The sequence below is a fragment of the Suricata suricatta genome, chromosome 5 (genome assembly GCF_006229205.1).
Source record: "Suricata suricatta isolate VVHF042 chromosome 5, meerkat_22Aug2017_6uvM2_HiC, whole genome shotgun sequence".
In the NCBI taxonomy this organism is placed as follows: domain Eukaryota; kingdom Metazoa; phylum Chordata; class Mammalia; order Carnivora; family Herpestidae; genus Suricata; species Suricata suricatta.
Window position 1 is genome coordinate 150,402,858 of NC_043704.1, and position 21,930 is coordinate 150,424,787.

Here is a 21,930-nt window from a genome sequence, read left to right on the forward strand (position 1 = left end):
ACTCAGACAAGACCTGCACCAGTGGGTTCCTGAGCCTCCAGCTGTGGCTGCAGGCCTTGGAACTGGTCAGCCTCTTTAAATGTGTGAGACATTTGTATGTACACACACACACACACACACACACACACACGTGTGTGCGCGCGAAACCCCTTGGTTCTGTTTCTCTAAAACACTTCATTTCATGGTGATTTTATAAACCTAAAAATGTAAAACTGTCTGGAGCCTTCTCCCACCGTCAGTGACGCTCCCTGAAGCATTGGTCTTCCTACCACCATAGACGGTGTTGACTAATTCAGTGTCAAGTCACACTGACGAGGAAGAGCACAAACAAATTGAGCTCTGGGATCACTGCATGTTAAAAGTACCATATAAAAACAGGAGTGCCTGGTGGCTCAGTCGGTTAAACGTCCAGCTTCAGCTCAGGTCATGATCTCGTAGTTTGTGAGTTCGAGCCCCGCGTCGGGTTCTGTGCTGACAGCTCAGAGCCTGGAGCTGCTTCAGATTCTGTGTCTCCCTCTCTCTCTGCCCCCTCCCCTGTTATGCTCTGTCTTTTTCTCTTTCTCAAAAATAAATAAACATTAAAAAATAAATAATAAAAGTACCATATAAAATAATACAAAATATAAAAATATACTCAATAAAAGTAATACCACCTCTAGGGATACTGCATTTTACATTTTACATTTAGTATCACATTTTATCAGATCCTCACAGCAATCCCAAGAAAAAGAGCAAATACCCCGAGCTCAACGTGCAGATCCTGCCCCCAGAGGAACTGTCCTCTCACTTTCGGCTGTTATACCCACATCACTCCGCGTCCCCGCGGCCGCGAGCCACGGAGACAGCATCTCCAGTTATTTCTCTAACCACATAGGCTATTGGCGATTTCTAATCCAAACAGTGCTCCCCAAGAGCTGTTTTCTGGCGGGTCTGGCTCAAGAGCCCAGAGCACAACGTAAATAATCCCAAGCTTAGGGTTAGAATTTCTGTTTGGAACGAACGTCTTTCCTCCGTTGTTGGGCACTGACTATACTTCATCACTGTGTAAGGAAGTGATTAGGACCTCAGAGAAGTGATTTGGATTCAGTGATTTGGAGTTGGATAAAACAGTTAAATTGTATCTCCTCAACTAAAATGAAACCTCCTAGAAGTCAGGAAGCACATCTTCATCATCTCTGTCCCTCAAAGCCTTTGTGCAGAGTGGGGGCTCCATAAACATGACTTCTACAAATAATTACTTAAGTAATTATTATTATTATTATTATTATCTGGTTATCATTTTTGTGCACCTAGCAGATGTCAGGACCTTTAATAAATAGTTTATATTTATTACTTGTAATCTTTTTTAATTTAAAAATTTTTAATGTTTTATTTATTTTTGAGAGAGAGAGAGAGACCTCACGAGCAAGAAAGGATCAGAGAGAGAGGGAGACACAGAATCTGAAGCAGGCTCCAGGCTCTGAGCTGTCAGCACAGAGCCTGACGTGGGGCTCAAACCCACGAACCGCGAGATCATCACCTGAGCCGAAGCTGGACGCTCAACCGACTGAGCCCCTCAGGCGCCCCTCTTGTAATCTTTTCAACCATTCTCTTGAGAACAGAATATTACTTTATTAGACAGATGAGGAAACTGAGCCTCAGAGAAGCGATGTGCCCAGGGTGTCACGGATGAAAGTCATGATGCTGAAGCCAATCCTTCCACTGCTTCGTCCCAGAGCCCACACAGTCCCCACACCCCCTGAAAGTTGCCCACCACTGACAAGAGAAAAGGCAACTCCCAAGCCCGTAGAAAGTATATCCGTAGCATCATGTTGGCATATAATCTTCAGAAATAAGCAAATAGTTCACAGGTCGGCACCAGGGCCACCCTCGCGGATCTTGGTGTCCCGGACAGCTCCTCCTCCTACATTGTCTGCCGCATCGTGTTGGAGGAGAGCGTAGGAGCCGCAAGAACAAGAAGGTTGAGTAGGCGCTCTGGGGTGTAAAAACATCACCCAGAGGGTGCCTGGCTGGCTCAGTCAGAAGAGCATGTGACTTTGATCTGGGGGATGTCATTTCGAGCCCCATGTTCAGGGTCAAAATCACTTAAAAATAAAATCTCTTTAAAAATTCACTCATGTTCCAAGGTCCGGGAGCAGAATGGGGGTCTGTCCCCTTTCCCAGTTGTGCACCCCAGGCCTGTGTGGCTCCCCTGGACTGAGTGCTCTTAGAGATGAAGGCTTTGGGTAGTTGTCCTCAGAACAATTTGTGCTATAAAAGGGAAAGCCTTTGAAAGACTTAATATTTGATTTCTATGACTTTATTTACAATCTGTAGACGTCTAGCTTTATTTAGAGACTGATACACATCTTCGACATTTACTTTCTAAGAGCTTTTTTTGGGGTTTCTAATCCTTCCCTTCTAAGTCACATTTTAGCTACAAAGGTTATAAACACCAGCAAGGGTCAGTACATTTTCATCGTGTTCCAGATAACATCAATTCCTTGGGAAAGACTTTGGCAGAAAGAGGACCCCTCCTTCCTGGGGAAGGGAATTCACACATCAGCTTTTTAAAGGTTAAGTTGGACAATTAGGATAAATTGTTACTGATACAAATAGAAAGTTGACCACTGAGCAAATACATATTGCCGGTACTTTTTAAAAGCAATATTTTAGGTGCCCCTCTAGGCTGTATCTTTTATCCATAAATGACATATTATTAAAAATAACTTCAATTAAAAAATAATAAAAAATAAAAGCAATATTTTGCATCTTTCCTGATCAATGCTTATAAAATGAGCACACTCTAAGACAGCACATCCCAACATGTGCTCCTTGGAGTATTAAGAGATGTTCCCTGTAAGAAAGAGTCTGTGGTCAAATCAGTTTAAGAGATACTGTAGAAACGTGTCTGCTTAGAAAGGTAGGATCCTTCCCAGAGTTTCCTAATAAGCTAATCGGAACTATTTCTCCCCATCCACAGAATACAATTCACAGTGCGTTAGTCACGGCTGTCCAAGGAAACAGAACCAATGAGGCACATGTATTACGAGAGGAAATTAATTATGAAGATTGGGTCACGTGATTGTGATGAATTAGAAGTTCCAGGATCTGCTGGCCCCAGGCAGACACCCAGGAAACCCAGTGGTGTCATTCCGTCCAAGTCCAAAGACCTGAGAACCGAGGGAGCAGACCACGTATCCCCATCTGAGGGCAAGCGTGAGGTAGAAGGAAAGAAGGGCAGACGCCTTCTGTCCCCGCCTCGGGCTCTTTCCGGGCGATCGACAAAGTGGATGGCGTCCGCCCACGTTGGGGAGGGCCATCTGCTTTCCCGCGTCACCAGTTCAGAGACTCATCTCCTCCAGAAACTCCCTCGTGAAAACATCCGAAAACAAGGTTTAATCTGGGCATGCATGACCAGTCAGGGTAACACATAAAACTAGGATTTGCCCCAAACGATCCAGTCACAGAACCTATTAAAATCAAATGAGGCGAACAGCTGGCCTTTGCCCAGTACCTCTGAGAAAGGGGTTTCTGTCCCTTGATTTTTAACGAATTCCTTCTCAGCCCTTAGCGCCATCGGCAAAGCCCCAAGACAAATTCGATGGACGTTGTGAATCAGGCAGGTTCTCTTCCTCATCCATCAAGTTGCCAACTGGCAGTGACTTCACTTGGCACTATCAGTTATGCCGGTATTTTTCTTCAGCTTGCTAAAACCTCGCGGCCACGGTTCAATAAGTTATTTAAGGTCTCTGTGGACCACTCAGGAAGCGCTTGGTTTTCTCTCTTCCACTCTGTCGGTTCTGCCTTTACATTCATTGTTTTTTTCTTCTGCATTTCTTTGTATTACTTCTTTACTTTTGAACATTTGAGTGTTTATTTCCCTTACTTTCATTCTTTTTTTTCTTGAAATAAGAATTTAAGGCTATTTAGCTATATCCTTTATGATTTGTAGTATTTTTATTGTTTTCTCAAAACACTGAAATTTTGGTTTCTATTTTCTCTTTAACCAAATATTGTTTGAGAAGGATATGATGGTGGTTTTTTTTTTTTTTTACTTTAAAAAAAAATCAGTAGCTTTACCCCCACGAGGGGCTCCAACTCACAGTCCCTAAATCAAGAGTCATCCGCTTCATGAACTGGGCCAGCCTAGCACCCTACTTTTTACTTTTTCATTTTTAAAATTTTATTTGAGAGACAGAGCAAGAGAGGGTTGCGGGAGGGGAGCAGAGGGAAGGGCGTCTGAAGCAGGCTCCGTGCTCAGCGTGGAAGCCGGTAGGGGACTCAGTCCCACGCCCCTGGGATCACGGCCTGAGCTGACACCGAGAGTCTAATGCTCAACCAGCTGAGCCACCCAGGCACCCCTTTTCTTCAGTTCTTAATTTCAGTTTTTATTAGGCTGTGGTGGTATTTTTAAATTGGAGGGACACCTGGGTGGCTCGGGTGGTTAAGTGTGAGACTTTGGCTCAGGTCATGATCTCACGGTTGGTGGGTTCAAGCCCCACATGGGGCTCTGTGCTGATGGTTTAGAGCCTAGAACCTGCTTTGGATTCTGTGTCTCCCTCTCTCTCTGATCCTCCCCACCCATGCTCTGTCTCTGTCTCTCTTTGTGTCTGTCTGTCTCTCTCTCCCTCAAAAATAAATAAGCGTTAACATTTTGTGAATAATAAATAAATTGGAGAAGGAAAAGGTCTTTCTGGGTTTCATCACTGATCTTTTTCTTTGCTTCTTTTTTTGCATTGTGGAACTTAAAGACCGTTTTCCAGCTTTAGTGAGGTGCACTTGACAAATAAAATGCAGTATCTTTGAAGCATTCAATGTGATCATTGATACCTGTATACACTGTGAAATGATTCCCACAATCAAGCTAATTTATATCTATTACCTCACATCGTTTATTACCCCCTTTTTATGAGAATGTTTAAGATCGATTATCTTAGCAAATATCAAGTATACCAAACCAGTGTTAATGATGGTCATTATTCTGTACATTGGATCCACGGAGTTCATTCATCTTATTCATCTGCTGCCTGACGTCTGCCCCCTTCCCCACCCCCAGCTGCTGACCACCAGCATCCCACTCTGTTTGAGTCTGACTCCCCCACACGGAAGTGACCCCACAAAGTATTTGTCTTTGTGTGGCTTATGTCTCTTAGCATAATGCCCCCAGGTTCATCCATATTGTCACAAATGGTAGGATTTCCTTGTTTTTGTGGTTAAATAATATTCCTCTGTGTGTGTGTATGTGTGTGTGTGTGTCTGTGTTTGTGGCAGTTTTGGATACATTCACCCATGGACAAACACCTAGGTTGTTTCCGTATCTTGGCTACCGTGAAGAACGCCGCCGTAAACATGGGCAAAGTGGTCCCTTGGGGACCGTGATTTTGCTTCTTCTGTATACATATTCAGAAGTGGGAACGCTGGATCAGACGGCAGTTCTGTGTTTAACATCCTAAGGAGCCTCCATGTTGTCCTCCACAGCGGCTGCACCAGGGTCCGTTCCCACCACCGGGGCACAGCTGTCCCTCCTCTCTGCGTCCTCACCCACGTCTGTTCTCTTGTCTGACAAGAGACCTCTGACAGGTGTGAGATGATCTCTCATCGTGGTTGTGGTTTGCATTTCCCTGATGATGAGTGATGGCAAGCATCATTTCACGCGTCTGCTGACCATTTGTACATCTTCGGGAAATGGACAAGTTTCTTGGTCTTCCATAGTCTCCTATATTTTCAGGAATAATATCTGGCAATGACATCCATATGTGTCAACTACGTCTGCCTCACTAACTGTGTTATTAAGACTTCTATACTCTGGCTTATTTCTTCCACCTACTTCCTCTGTTACGGACTGAGAGAGGTTAGTTAAAGCCATCTACTGCCATACTGCTATTTGCTTTCAAATCCTGGAGTTTCAGTTTAATAAATGTTAACATTGTGTTATTTTGCGAATAGATATTCATTACTTTTGGATCAAGTGCATACTATCATTATACAAAAACCACTAGTCTCACTTAATACTCTGGCATTAACTAATACTCTTGTTTGATACTGAAAGGACACAGGTCTGAACCAAACTGACTCCATGACAGGCTTCAAGTTTCCCCTCTGACCTTGGAGGCCTAGGTTTCTCAGAATCATTAGACAATAAAAGGGCACAGAGTGCTCAACCAGGGACCACCCTAGCAACACCCAGTCAGAAGCGGCCAGCTAAAATGCTTAACATTCCTAAGGGCAGGCCTAGAGATAGAAGCTATAGATAATCACTTATTGCTTAAGGCCAGTTACACCCTACTTGAGAGTCCTGGGTCCTGGGTCCACTCTGTAATTGGTTAATACTCTAAATGCTGTGATTGGGTCCTACCAAAAGTAACAAGCACTCTGGACAGTGTGTATGGTTAAAGTTACTTCCAATAATGATTGGGTCACTGTACCTGTGTCTCAATTTCCTGTAACTCCCCCTTCCCAAAACCCCCTAAAAACCCTGCTCAGCCCTTGTTTGGGGCTCTCAGCACGGATCCACTGTGCTGGTGAAGTCTGTGAGCCTGAGGTTAAGCCCGGCGAGCCTAAGCCCATAATAAAGCCCTTTGCTTTTACATGTGTGACGTGGTCTCCCTGGTGGTCTCTGGTTTGGGGGACGATATTGTGATCTGGGCATAACAATACTGAGATTGTAACCTTGTCTTTTCTCAGTGGAGGAGAGGCGTATTTCAGGTGCACCTTGGCCCTTCCTTCTGTTTTTAGTTTTTGTGAATCACTCTATTTTAAATGTTTTGCTTGCATACTTTGCTTTGTGGTCTGAAATCTGAAAATATTTTTTGATAGGTGATTTGAATCTATGTACATTTAGTAATATAAGCAATCTACTCGGCCTCTGCTCTGTTCTATTACTACATGTTGTATGTTCTCTATTGTCTTGAAGTTTGCAGTTTGCAGTTGTTTATTATTTGTTTGTTCTTCTTCCTCAGAAGGATTGTGGGAAAGAGGGGGTTACGGTGGTCTGAACTTGCCCTCCCTTCTGGGGGATGCCCAAGGCGGCTTTGACTCTGGCTGGAACTTCTAAATATTCACTGATGGAATTTACTAATTAAAAGAAAAACGGGGAAGGTCATGGGGAGGATACACGGCCGCCGGCTGACCTGGGAGCGAGACCTGGGCCATCAGCCCCGCCCCCCCATGTGCGGTCCACTCGAATCTCCCACTCCCGGAGGCTGCTCCAAGGACAGAGCCTTTGAATAGTGAGGTGGGATTGGTAATTCTCCACCACGCCTGCAGGCTCTGTGGGACCAAACCCAACTCGGGCCTCTCTCGGTATATACACTTCTAAGGTTTGGCAAGGGCTACAAAAACTCCATTCCTCTTGCCGCCACCAAGACACACCCCATTTGAAAGTTTCCTTCCTTATTAAACCCGACACCTGCTGGCCTGGAGTGGCTGGCCTGCCTCTCTCTTTTCTCTGCCTGCCTTTTCCCTTTCTTTCTCTTTCCCCTTCTCTTTCCCTTTCTTTCTCTCCCTTTCTTTCTCTTTCCTCTTCCTTCTTTCCCCTTCTCTTTCTCTTCTTTCTTTTCTCTCCCTGCCCACTGCATTCAGGGGCCAATTTCAGATTCCGCCTGAGCAGCTCCCAAGGTTGCTTTGTACAGAGCTGTTACTTTTTATTTTCTTCTTTTTCTGTCAGACAGCTCACATTGTATCTCTTCCCTTGGGTTTTGGATATTTCTGCTTGGTAATCTCCCTTCATAGGGCCAATTTATTTTTTAAGAGTTTTTTTTCTTGGGGTGCCTGGGTGGCTCAAGCGTTGGACTTAAGCTCAGGTCACGATCTTACAGTTTGTGAGTTTGAGTCCCGCATCAGGTTCTGTGCCGACAGCTCAGAGCATGGAACCAGCTTCAGATTCTGTGTCTGCCTCTCCCATATTCTCTCTCTCTCTCTCAAAAATAAATAAACTTTAAAAATTTTTTAAGGTTTTTTTTCTTTTAACTCAAGACAACCTATTTGGTTAAAATATTCACCGTTGCCTTGCAAGTTTCTTTGCTATTCTTTATCTGATAACTTTTGTTGAATTTTTTTATTCTTTTATCTTTCCATGATTCTTGGTCAACGACTTTTTATTATTCTCAGCATCGAATAGTTGGATTTTCCTGTGTGTTTTGGGAAGCGTGTGTTTTTGTTGTTTCGGTTTCAGGGTGGGTTTTCTCGGTTTCATATTTTTTGTTTGTTTGGTGTTTTCTGAGACCTGTTCCCGCTTGCTTTCCATCATACATTTTCTTTGTTGATTTTGGTTAGAATCAAAGACCACGTATGGCCTAATAATAAAACATTTAGCCCTCGGCTTGTGTGAGCTTCCACCATGCATGTTCACTACCTTTCCTCTCCCTGTAGGTCCCCAATCCCTGAATGGAGATTCCTCTCCACTGAGTCCCCAGCCTCACTCCCAGATCCTTCAGCTCCTGACACCTGCAAGAAATGGCTTTGTTCCGCCTCAGTGCGCACCCTATCAACAGGAAGTACGGCGTTGAAATCCATGACGAAAGGGCCACCTTTCAACTCACTTCTCTCTTTAAAAAAAAAAAAAAAAAAAGCTTATTTATTCTGAGAGGGAGTGAGGGACAGAGAAAGAGAGAGGGAGAGAGAGAATCCCAAGCAGCCAAGCAGCCTGATGCAGGGCTCAAACTCACCAACCGTGAGATCATGACCGATCTTGACCGAGCTGAAGCCGGACACTCAACCAACTGAGCCGCCCAGGCATCTCCCTACTTGCTTCTCTTAAGCAGCTTTTGTGCTTATTTCAAATGCCTTCTCAGCCCTAATTTCTTGAAATTTAGAACTTACTTGTCTTTTTTATTTGCTTAGATGGTATTTACTATGTTCCCCCTCATCAGTTGCTCGCTTGTAATACACAAGAGATTACTGTCTCCCATGGACAAGTTCGTAGTTGGATTCAGGAATGTTTTTCCTTAAAGAGATTTATTTTGACTTTTATCTTTCCCAGAAGTTCCTGAGAAACCCAGTTATGTGGCTCTCATATAAGAGCAGGCTTTCTCTCAAAACAAAACGAACAAAAAATTGGGCTCTCTCTTGGGGAACGGAGCAAAAATGACCCCCATTTGCCAGGCTTCCCATCACCCTTCATCTGAGATCGAGCAGGCCTTGAGATGACTGTCAGCCAGGACTTGCTCTTCAGCGTCCCCAGACCTCGCTTTCTTCATTCAGGTGTCTTGGAGATTATTCAATAACAACAAACAAAGCTTTAAATCTTTTTTCAATATGATACATTAGTCCAATATATGAATTTCGATTAATTGATTTGGCAAGTCTTATTAACGAAATTCAAGTCAGGAAATCTCATTTTCCTTTTTTTAATTTTTAAAGTTTATTTATACTTGGGGTGCCTGGGTGGCTCAGTCGGTTAAGCGTCTGGCTTCAGCTCAGGTCATGATCTCACAGTTTGTGGGTTTGAGCCCCGCATTGGGCTCTGTGCTGACAGCTAGCTCAGAGCCTGGAGGCTGCCTCAGATTCTGTGTCTCCCTCTTTCTCTGCCCCTCCCCTGCTTGTGCTTTCTCTCTCTGTCTCTAAAAAATAAATTAACAAACATTTTTAAAACAAGTTTATTTATCCTTGAGAGAGAGAGAGAGAGAGAGAGTGCACAGGCAAGAGGAGCAGGGGAGAGAGAATCACTAATAGTGCAGAGCCACGAACTCACAAACAGCAAGATCATGACCTGAGCCAAAGTTGGGTGTTCAACCGACTGAGCCACCCAGGCGCCCCCAAGTCAAGAATTCTTTATTGAAGTCTGAAGATAGAATGACGTATTTAATTAGTGAAGAATAACATTTCAAGGTAAATGAGAAAGACCTTGTGCCTTCTATTATTTGAAATGCTTGTAAACATAGTGGTTTTTAATCTGCTCTGTCTTCGTGAAAAATATCCGTAACTACAATTCCGGGTGAGACATCCATGGATGTCTACCTTCCTCAGTCATCTACATCTGTCATGTGCCTAGTCTCGTGAAGGGCATCAGGTGACCCAGATTACAATTACAATTATAGATTACAATTATAGAAATTTCGATTTAGAAGTCAACAAGGTCCAGGGTGCAACCTAACTCCTGTACAATCCAGCACATGTTCCCCAAATGTAGCCCTTTCTTCAGAACCCAACACGGGGCACCTGGGTGGCTCAGTCAGTTAGGCATCCATCTTCAGCCTAGGTCATGATCTCACCATTCCCAAGTTTGAGCCTCACATCAGGCTTTGCTGACAGCTCAGAGCCTGGCACCTGCTTCTGTACACAGATTCTGTATCTGTAGTCCTCTCTCTCTCTCTCTCTCTCTCTCTCTCTCTCTCTCTGCCCTTTCCCCACTCACACTCCGTATCTCTCAAAAATAAGCATTAAAAAAAGAATCCGACAGCCCTCTATCTCCCCATCTTCCCTTCCACCTGTGAATGAAGAATCGGGCATCATCTTATACTTTATTGTACATTCTTTGTACTATCACTCATGTACTTAATTTCTTTCCTGCCACCCTCTGCAGACTTAAAGAACAAACACACTCGATAAAGTAGAAAACTATAGATATATAAAAGTCGAGTCCTGGAAAACTCAGAGAAGCAAACTGAAGAAGAAAGGTAAAGCCTGGATGTCACCAACTGTGACTCCTCAGCAGTGGAACGTGGCGAGAGCAGTTCATTGCTCATCAGAATTGGGTTTTCTTCTTGGGCACACAACTCCTCGGCAGCCCCGGCCTCCTCTGCAGCTGGACACTTCTGTTTGAACATCAGCCAATAGGGGTGAACACACGTGATGAATCCTACTTCCAGACTGTGGCATGAACCTCTTCCTGTGGTTCCTCCTGCCTCCTTCCTCCTTCTTGACAGAGAAGGACACAACAATAGGGATATGAGAGTCCCTGTGCGGAGGATGGCAGAGATCCCATTATGCTAGGACCTCAGGTGACTGCTTGCAGGAGAGGCGTCCAGCCAGTCCACGCACCTGCCCAGCACCATCCCCTGAGCCGAGGCACAGATTCTGATCGTCTTTGATACATTAATCGATCATTGGTATGTTTGTTACTTCAGCCTAGCATAGTACAGACAATACGGGCGATTGACACAAAGCACAATAAACCCACATTTTCTATTTGGATTTCGGCAGGTTAATAAGTAGGAAATAGTCTAGATAGATGTCCACCCAGCAAACACAGTTTGGGGCATGCCTCACTTCAGAGCATGTCTTGGTTTTCAAGCCTGGACTAGGTCTGGGCTGGCACAAGGGAGCAGCTGACTCTCCAGAGGGGTAAGCCCATTGGACAGCGTTGCCGGGAACCTCAGAAAGCTTCTGGGGCAGGAGGTGTCCAGCTGAAGGACAGCAGCAGTTCGGATAACACAGGACTGTGGCTGGAGGAGCCCACACTGTCCCTGAGTCGTTGAGCTGCAAGAGCCGCAGTCAGTGTCTGGCGTCAGGCAGGTTGGCAAAATCAGGAACCTCGGGGGACAGCGGGTCGGTGTGGGGGTCAAGGAAGCCAGGCTCCGGGGTGCCAGGGTCGCCTCCAAGCTCCACACCTTCCTAACATGGAACCTGAGTGACCTATGAATGTCGCTGGGCTGATGTATTTCTTCTGTAGAACCTGGGCAACAAAGCTGTGTGTCTCAAAGGGGTGTGTGAACATTAAATACATCTAAAGTTCAGTGTCTGGCACACAGTAAGCAATCAATGAATGATGGGTTTTTTTTTTAAATTACGATGAATGAGTCAGATGATGCGCAAACCTGGGGGAAGTGGGGTCTGGCACAAATCAGGAGCAAGGCCGGAAAGAGGGAGAGCCAGGGTTTGGGTCAGTGCAAATTCCCATCTGTCGCTGGGTCCTCCGATCTTTGGGCTAACCCCACCTGAATTCAAAGTGCGAAGCGGCATGTGGGACAGCAGCCTCTTGCATGGGGCGGGGGACAGCAACAGTGGGAGCAGAGAGAAGGAGCCAGCCTTGGAGGGGGACCCAGACAGCATCAGTGCCTTGAGATTTGCCAGGAAAAGAGGGCTGGGGGTAGAGCTTGCCTATGTGTCAGAATCTCAGACCCTCTACATACCCGCTGTGTGACTTCTGAGTGGGTCTCTGAACATTATTTTCCTCCCCTCTAAAATAGGATAGCGTTTAAAGAGCCAAATTATGACTCAAGAAGGTAGCATATTAGCTTATGAAATACCTAATAGGTCATAGCTCAGTAAATCTTTAACACACGTCAGCGAAAGGGGAGCGGTGGTGGCGATATGGTCCATGCAGATGGGCAAGTGGCTGGGCCGGGCACGGGAACGATTCCATTTATCCTAAAACCACACTTGGAAGCAATGCTAGTTGTGAGGAAACACTTGACAATGTCCAGCGTGTGTGGCGTTGGCTCTGACGTATACCTACATTTAAGACTCTGTGAAAAGGGAGCGCTCCATCTGGTGGGGCAGCCTCCGACCCTCTGTTTCCCCAGCAGCACCCCTGTTCTCAGGGCTGCCGTTGGCCCTGCTCTGGGACCCCGCGCTCCTCCAGGCGTCTCCCCATGGCCTCCATCATGGCCCCTGCGTCCGGCTCCCCACTCACAGACAGAAGCCCTCGTGGTTGTGTTTGCATTCTCTCTAGTACAAAGCTCTCAGGGGTCCCACTCTGCGCTCGATCCTCTTCTGGAAACTTCCCAAGGTTTGAGTCCTTGGGCTCGATGAACATTTGGTGCAGACTTTGTGAGGAAATTCTAATTCCTCGGAAGGGGCTTCTCTCCCCCCTTGCTCCCACAGGCCTCCCACTCACTACCCGTCCCGAACCACCTGGAGACCTTCAAGCCTCCGTATACACAATATGACCTCGGCTTGGGATGGCTGATCCCTGGGAATGACACACATGGGGTGGGTGGGCCTTTGTGTCATTTGCAGGTGAGGAACTTCGAGTCATGGATGAGGGACTGTCTACTCTCTCAACATTGGACTCCGTTCCCTCATCCTCTCTTTTCCGGACCTTCAGAACAGTCTCCGAGATGTGTCCCTGCCGCCCTCCCTACTCGAGGTTGTCCTCACAGCTTCCAGAAGGATGGAACATACTGGAGCATTCTTAGGGATGGGAAGTGTCTCCGGCACTGGGCCAGGAGGTGAGGCTTTCTGAGAGACTCGTGGCAATTCATTTACCCTCTCCGGAGCTCGGCTTTCTGTTTTCTTTTAGTTTTGCCTGTTAAATTGGGCTCGTTGGACTAAAGACTCTGACTCGTATACCCATTCTACAGGGCTGGGGTTCTGAGGAATTGTTTTAGAGCCTCAGCGGCCTTACGGACTCAGAGGATGCCCAAGCACGGGAACATTTCTGATTCCAACACTCCACCCGCTCTTACAAGAAGCTGTAGGATCCATTCTCTGTGATACTAATGTTGGCAAAGAATTAATTCAAGCAGAATTCCTTCTGGAATTTAAGAGAACAGAGAGAGATTGACCCGCAATGAGCAATCTGGTCCGCTTGCGTCCTGGGATGGAGGCATAACTCCGTGGGTATTAGAGTGCAGTCAGAGGAGCGAAGCCAAGCAGATGGCCCAGATTCTCAGTGTCAGCTAGAAGCCACGGCCCAGGACCTAGAGGGAAAGCCACAGACGGGCTACACACAAGTCAGATGGTGGTGGCAAGAACCAGGAAGCTGCGGGCATCATCAAAATCTACATAATAAAAACTCATGGACTATGAATAAGGAAGCAAAGCAAGGGAAGTAGGTGAGTGAGGCTGAGTGAGGGCCCTTGTAAGTAGAACATTATTTGGAATAAAGGGGCACCTGGGTGGCTCAGTCGGTTAAGAGTCCGGCTTCGGCTCAGGTCATGATCTCATGGTTCGTGGGTTTGGGCCCCATGCCGGGCTCTGTGCTGACAGCTCAGAGCCTGGAGCCTGTTGCAGGTTCTGTGTCTCCCTCTCTCTCTGCCCCTCCCCAGCTTGTGTTCTGTGTCTCTCTCTTTCAAAAATAAATAAACATAAAAATTTTACAAAGAAAAAAGAACACTATTTGGACTATGGACTCACCAGCCTATGACTGCAAAAAGGAGACAACATTTATATTTCCATTCCAAAAACAACTTCAAGTTTCCAACTTGTGAAGCAAAGAATCTGAACTCTTGAAAATCGCCCTACGTTTTTCTGAGTGTGCCCGGTGGGGCTGGCAACCCGCCTCCCTCAACAATCTCTATTAAAGTCGGCCTTTTCTTCTCTTCAGGTTTCTGTTCACCCTCTGCAAACGGCCCTGGATCTCCTGCTCATGGAAAAGCCTAGAGAAAGAACCTTCTGGAATTTTTTTCACATGCATCCCTGCAATAGCTGTTCAGTGCTGTCCAGAGCAATAATCCTCAGATTGCCACAAGTTCTATCCAGTTATTTAAAGAGCCAGTAAAGGAAGGTGTTCATACGTTAACAGCCTCCCTTTTCGTCCTCTCTCCAGGGGCCCCACTGGTCCCTTGGAGATGGCAGGAGCAAGGAGAGTTTGGTTAGAGAAGCAGGTTTTCCCCGTTACTGCGAGTCCCAGCTGACTGTAATCCTCACCGTGACCTCCATAGCAGAGAAGTCTCCGCAAGGAGAACCTGCCAATCCCAAGGAATTGACCCTGACCGTGGGCTCACAGCCCCCGCCCTTGGACTTGTGTGTTCTACTGAAGCCAAAACCCTCTTCCCCGTGTTCTCCCATAACCCCACTGTGTTCCCCACGAGGGCCTCCACCCCACGGCCCTCAGACTGTCCCACAGCCCTGCTGACTTCTTGCCCGAAGGCTCGCCTCCACTACCAGCTCCTGCGGGGCAACTGGTGTGACGTCCTCCTGGCTTACGTTGGGCAACTGTGCCTCCGTTGTTGAGGATAAGTCTGTGGTTAGTTGGTCCCATTCCAATTTTGCATAAACCATAGCACACGGCCAAGATACAGACCTGGCAAGGAACGGGATGCTATCGGAGGCGTCAGCTGGTGTTAAATCAGCCTTTTCCTCACTTGTTTCGTCAGGCCTTTAATTCCTACAGACACCAACTGGCATTATGTTGACCTGTTTTCCACTTGATTTTGGTGCTTTTGGTTGTTTTCAATGCAAGTAAGTTTTCCCTCATATATTTACGACCAAATTTACTCTTTATCATTCTACTTTCTGCTCCTTCATATATTTCGTTTCTTTCCTTAATTTTAAAATCTCCTTAGAAAGAAAGGCTCAGTTAAAATTTACATTTTTATGGCATATTTTCCCTTTGATTTACCATTTTCCTTTTTAAATACTTTGATACATTCTTACCAAATGCTTTTTTTCTTAATTTGATATTGCCCACTCAAAATTTTTTTGTCCATCGGTGTCCATTTCACGTTTTGTGATATCCGTAGGATTTTCTCCCCTTGGGGTGAGGCTTGGTCAGGCCCACTGCAGGTAGGGAAGCTGGCTCTGATTTACCGTCTGAGGCACATAGCTACACGGTAATAAAAATGATACAGAAATAGGACGGAGAGCCCCTGCCTATGCACAGAGTCATTGTTGGATAAATGGCCTGGGCCACATGACATAATTTGCAACAGTGCGCACACGGGGGGTGCTAGCCGATACAACTTAGTGTGGCTCTCAGCAGAGGACTCCATCCACTGTGCAGTCATTGCTCGCGACGCTTAGGGACGAGTGTGACTCACTACTGGAAAGAGAAGGCAGAGGACTCTTAACAGTCATCCCTGGAATAGCCAGAAATCCTGGTTCTCTCCAATCTGCTGGCATCCTCTGCTAATCACACAAACCACGTTTCCCAGGGATCTTTGGAATACCGATAACGTCCTGCAATACGCCTCTGACTGCGTCCTGCTTCCGGCCCACCTCTTCGTAGAGAAACCCCCACCTGGCATTTTCAAACCATTGGTTTTAAGTGCACGCGCACACAAGTTGCAGTCATCAATACACAGCTTTTTAAGTAAACAATTCCAGAGACCAGGTGTGCTTTTCAGACAATTCTGTTTTATCTTTTTTTTAACCGCATTATGGACATTATGGCTCTCCGATACCCTGAGGCAACCTCGTTTTCTTTCAACATCTAGGATCCACAAACTAATCCTGAAGTTTTTCCCCTGCCCAGAAATACGAAAACAACTATCCTCCAAGGGCTTTTGTTTTTTGCACTGGAGAATCGCTTTAGAAGCCACAGACACCAGTTCAACATTCTGGCTGGAATGTGCCAGGATGAAAGGAAAAGGGTCCAACAGCATCAGTCCCCGGAGGGGCGGAGGAGATAAAGCCTCCTGTAAAAAATGCTCTTAATTCTTAGTGAGATTTCCCATTCAACTCTATATTAATGAGTTCTTCTTGCCTTACTCTTATAGAAGAGCTTTTGTAATCCATTTTCATTGTTCAACAACTAATTTTCCTCATTTGCTTTACTATTAATTTAATATATTTTTAAAAATTTTAATGTTTACTTATTTTTGAGAGAGAGCGTGTGTGCTTGTGTGAGTCAGTGGAGGAGGGGCAGAGAGAGAGGGAGACAGCAGGCTCCAGGCTCTGAGCTGTCAGCACAGAGCCCGATGCGGGGCTTGAACTCATGAACTGCAAGATCATGACCTGAGCTGAAGTCAGACGCTTAACATACTGAGCCACCCAGGTGCCCCTCATTAATATTAATTTTTTAAAAACCCACTGTACTATCACACCAAACCATTCAGAAGTCTCCATATCATTTCTCCTGTGTTGACCCTCAGCTCAACCATGCGGAGATGGCTTCACAGTGAACAGACTCCATTGACTCTTTGGCCAGTATTGACTTCACACAAACATCTGGAAGGGAAGAAGCCCTAGCCTTTGTCTAGGAGAAAGCTGATGAAACTAAGAGTTCAGAACACTCAGGGTGATACATCGAATCCTTGTTCGCATTATAAAAGATAATAATAAAATGTGGAATAGACACAAATACCAGTTCTCCAAGTTAAAAAGAAACCCACTGTCAATTATCACCATTTGAGCTCCCAATATGAATTTATTTTATTTTCCCTTTCTATATTTCTTTCACGAGTGCTTTTGTATATTTATGGGGCAGAAGTTTTAGTAAAAAAAACAAAACAAAACTGCAGTTTCACACACGCCCACGGGTACACACAGTGGCCTCTGCCGACTTCCGGGGTCGGCGGGCCGCTCTCTCCTGATCCCGCATTCAGCGACGTCACGCTCATGGCTGCAGTCGGCTGTGGCGGAAGTACTTCCGCAGCCGGAATTGGCAAACGCCTTAAATCAGGACTTTCCCCCCAAAGGACAGGCTGTTAAACATTTACCAGCACAACTCTGGGTTCAACTTTGGGACAGTTCAGTTTTCCCCAAACCAGTCAAAATGTCAGAACATAAAATCAATAAATATACAGAATTATCAGCGTTAATATACCAAATGTTAGGGTCCAAAATCCCCCACTCAAGAAGTTTACACAGAATGGCTTTTGGGGCTTTATGTAATTTTTCCAATATTCACTGCAGAGTGTTTGCTGGAACCAACCCCCAGAAAACAAAACAAAACAAAAAATACAATCGGATTATAGCACATTTTAGTTGTGATACCCATTTAGTTACCCACTGGTTTCAAGTAATTTCCAGATATTTTTGATCATCCCCAGGGGGTTTATTTCCACAACAGACAAACACAGAGCATTTGGTAATTTCTAGTTATTAACATTTCTGTGCTAATATCCAAAGTTTACATGAATTAATACACATCATGCCCTTAGCTTCCAAATTTTGCATTCTTTTATTTATTTAATTTAATTATTTTGAGAGAAAGTGAGAGAATCAGGAGGGGAGGGGCAGGAAGAGAGGGGGACAGAGGGTCCAAAGCAGGCTCCACACTGACAGCACAGAGCCCGACACGGGGCTCGAACCCACAAACCGTGAGATCATGACCTGAGCCAAAGTCAGACGCTTAACCGCCTGAGCCACCCAGGCGCCCCAATTTCGTATTCTGTAATAACTATATCTTCTGGATCATATGGAAGAAAGAGCCAAACCGGCTCTTAGTGGGAGGTCTGGCTTTGCCAAAATCTAAAATGGGCCGAGGGAATATTAAGTTTCCTTATTGCATCTGAGTGGGACTGGCCCACTCACTGGTTCTTCCTACTGGTCTGTCATGGCACCCCTTGGTATCATTCCAGGGGTGCAATGGCCTTGCATAGCTCATCGAAAAGTGTTCTTAGTAGAGGTTCTCATTATGTTGTTCGTTTAGCACCTGAGTTTAGGCAGGAGAAACATTTGTACCTGAAGGCTCTGGTTGGTTCAATTCCCCTGCCTTGTTATTGCCATTTGCCCAGAGAAGTGGCCTCCTCCAGTGAGGACGCCAGGGCGCTGTGGCCTCACCTTCCAGCTGCCGTGGGACAGTATGTGGCCTGATCCTTCTTTGCGGAGGTATGGGCTTCTGAGCTGCATCTCATCAGGGTCTAGCCTTCTTCCTCCCTGCGCTCTGGCTTCCCTCGCCCCCAGCCCACACCCTGAGCAGACTTCCTCTGGCCTGGCCCCATATTCCCACTTGCCTTTTAAAACGTGGCTGGGTCGGGCTGTGCTCGCTCAAGGACACAGAGCCACGGCCTTGGTGGAGCTGCAGGCACCTGCCTGCGCCTGGCCACCCAGCCCCCAGCACAAGACTGTTCCGGATGCCCTCACTCTCCTGTGCGTCGAGCTTCCCTCTCCTAATACTGCCCATTTTACATCCCTCCACATTCTACAACATTCCATTTTCTTCTACTGTGCTTTCCTACCTATTACTCCAGGAAGGTGGGGAGGGGAGGTGGACTCTGACTCTGTCCCTTCGTCCCCTCGCCAGCATCTGCTGAAGCCACAGCATCACCCAAGTCCAAAACGGACTCAGAGAAAAGGTTCTGTTTTCTGAGACCCCTGGCCTTGGAGCCCCCAGGCTGACCACTAGTCCCCCACTCGTCCCTCCGCACACAGTTGTGTCTGGCTGGTACTGTTATGCCGTTTCTATACAGCTTTTAAAGTCTGATTATTTCGTTTCTGTGATTTCTTCAAACCAGAAACCATTTCAAATCTTCCTTTTGACTTCCAGGGGGATAGATCTTTCTTGGACAGGCTTTCATCCTGTTGCCACTTTTTTTAAGAATTTTTTCCGTTATAGAGAGCATTGGAGAGCTCATGTTTTCTGCTTCTCGCCGAAGTATAGGAATCGTGGGTGGTTAAAATGTAGGCAGAGGGCATCAGATTGCACTTACAGCTACAATTTGCTTTTTCTATTCCTCATTTGTCTTCCAAATTTGTTTACCTGGTGTAGGTATATATGATTCACTTGTTTTAACTGCTGTTCAAGATTTTATTTATGAACAAACCATTGTTGATTTACTCATTCTCCTATTAGTAGACATTTTTGTTAATTTCCCTTTCTCTCTCCCTCTGTTTTCAATGGCAAACAATGCTTCGCTGCACAGATGGACGTGTGCCTCTTTTTCCTATAAATACAAGTTTTCTCCAGGATCGGTACCTAAAATTGTAATTGGTTTTTAAAAATAATTGCTTGATCATGAGTTATACAATGTGCTGTTTTGCTCGCATTCCCAGACTGCATCCCAGAAGCACCACAATAGCTCATAAATTTTCGTCAATGGCTTATCAGAATTGTCCCCAAATCTTTGCCAACACTTGATCATTTTTAATTTTTTGTCATTAGGATGGTTATACAGCAATCCCTCTCTCTCTCTCTCTCTCTCTCTCTTTTTGTGTGTGTATCACTAAAAGAAGATATATATCCTCAAATTGAAGAAACTTGAGTCCTGAGAAAATAAAGCAAAATAAATCCATATTTAATGACATCATAGTGAAACTGCAGAAAATGAAAGACAAAGAGAAACATCTTAATCAAAGGGTAGATACGATTTACTCACAGTGGACGGACAGGGAGGCTGACAACATGTGTCCCCCTGGAGTCAGAGGACGGCAGGATGATGTCTTCACGGGGCTGCTGGGGAGAAAGAATCGTGTCACACTAGAACTCCTGCTATCCTCACCGAGGTGGTGTCCGCACCGCCTCCCTCGGCCTCCCCCACCTTCTTCAGAAACAGGTACCGCTCCTGGAGCAGGTAGGGTAGGGGCCTGAAGCTGGGCAAATCTTAGAACCCCACGCCCTCTGGTCACATGATTGGGTCAAACAGAGAACAAACAGACAAAGAGAGAAAGAGCAGTCTTTCCATACTTTGAAGCTACGCCCTCTTTCTTCTGGTCCCTTCCATCTGAGAGTTCTGAGAGGAAGCTTTCTGACGAAGAGAGAGAGACACAATTTAAGAGGTTCTAGTCAGAGCTCATTTTTCTACTTAAAAAAATTTTTTTTAATGTTTATTTATATTTGAGAGAGAGAGAGAGAGAGAGAAACAGCACAAGCGGGAGTGGAGCAGAGAGAGAGGGAGACACAGAATCAGAAGCAGGCTCCAGGCTCTGAGCTGTCAGCACAGAGCCCGATGTGGGGCTTGAACTCGCGAACACGAGATCATGACCTGAGCTGAAATCAGACGCTTAACTGAATGCCTTAAGAGGTCGTTTGTTAACTGACTGGAGGTGCACGAGTGGTAGGAAGGTGTGTGGAGAGGACAGATGCAACCCAACTGCTGTGAGAGATGGGACACGGAGGCAGCCAAAAAAGTGACCAGGTGAGAGCACTGACCAGCAGTGGGTGAACTCTGATAGCACCTCAACGTGTGCCCACTCCCGCTGCACGCACCGTGACTCTGCGTACCCTCGTGTTGTCCATCTACGCTCTCTTTATTCAAACTAAAGGCCACATAGTCTATGTTTATGTTTTTAAATGTTCATTTATTTTGAGAGACAGAGTGGGGGAAGGTTAGAGAGAGGGAGAGAGAGAATCCCAAGCAGACTCTGCACTGTCAGTGCAGAGCCCAACCCGGGGCTCGAGCTCATGCACTGTGAGATTATGACCTGAGCGGTAGTCAAGGGTTAGATGCTTAACCGACTGAGCCACCTAGGTGCTCCAATATAGTTCATTTAAATCACAGAATTTCAGAACTGGAAAATTACTTAAAGGAACTTGAACTCAACCCTTTCTTTGTACAGATGAGTTAATCAAAGACCACAGACTGAGGTGCTTCGAGCAACATAGCTGGGTAGTCACAGATATGCAGACAGAACTTGGATCTCCTAGGCCCCAAGTCACTTCTACCCGGCCCCCAGTCACATCATGTCTGGACCCACATGGCCTGAATTTTTAAAGTGGCTTTCCTAATGTGTCTGGTATAATTCTCTGTCTGTAATGGGTGCATTCTAAATGCTAGCTATTTAGTATGCCTTTCTTTTCTCTTCCTGTTTCTCTCCATTTTTCCTCTGCTAGAAAGTTCTTGGGTGTAACAGCTGATGTCCCACAATCCTGCCATTAAGCCGAAGATTCCACCGCCCCTACCTAATGCCACTGTAACAACCAGATGGAGTGGGGAACAGCATCTTTGAGTAGGTAGTACACTGATGTCGAAAAACCAAATGTGACCTAGCAATTTAGGGTGGCATCTAATCCAAGCCCTCCTTAAATTTATGCTCAACCGGGGCACCTGGATGGCTCAGTTGGTTAAGTGTCCGACTTTGGCTCAGGCCATGATCCCACGGTTCATGGGGTCGGGCTCTGTGCTGACAGCTAGCTCAGAGCCTGGAGCTTGCTTGAGATTCTGTGTCTCCCTCTCTCTCTCTCCTCCCCAACTTGTGCTTTCTCTCTCTCTCTCTCTATCTCTCTCAAAAATAAACATTTAAAAAAATGCAGGCTCAACATGTTAATGAATCCCTCCTGAAAAAAATCCTACTCAAAAAATAATTGAAGATTTCAAGAAGTATCGAGGCTGACTACCTCACAATGCATTTGGTAATACTTCGATTTTGCCATCAAGTCTACCGTATTCTCTTTCCAAAGTCTCTCTCTCTCCATCCATCTTATTCCTTTAGGAGTTTCTTTCCTGCCTCCTCTGTCCCATA

General features: G+C 45.8%; 1 protein-coding gene across 6 annotated transcripts in view; it reads right to left on the reverse strand.

Moving 5' to 3' along the window:
* Window positions 1-19,440: 19,440 nt before the first annotated feature.
* The window catches only part of MOBP (myelin associated oligodendrocyte basic protein), a 45,420-nt gene continuing 42,930 nt past the window's right edge, over window positions 19,441-21,930 (reverse strand). For 2 of the 6 annotated variants that reach the window (XR_003908980.1, XR_003908983.1), the window contains 2 exons: window positions 19,848-19,921; window positions 19,441-19,736 (listed from right to left, as the gene is read on the reverse strand). The gene's annotated coding sequence lies outside the window, so the exon portion shown is untranslated. Of the gene's footprint in view, window positions 19,737-19,847; window positions 19,925-20,155; window positions 20,217-21,930 lie in introns of all 6 variants that reach the window. The other 4 variants (XR_003908979.1, XR_003908984.1, XR_003908982.1 and 1 more) reach the window with 3 other exon arrangements.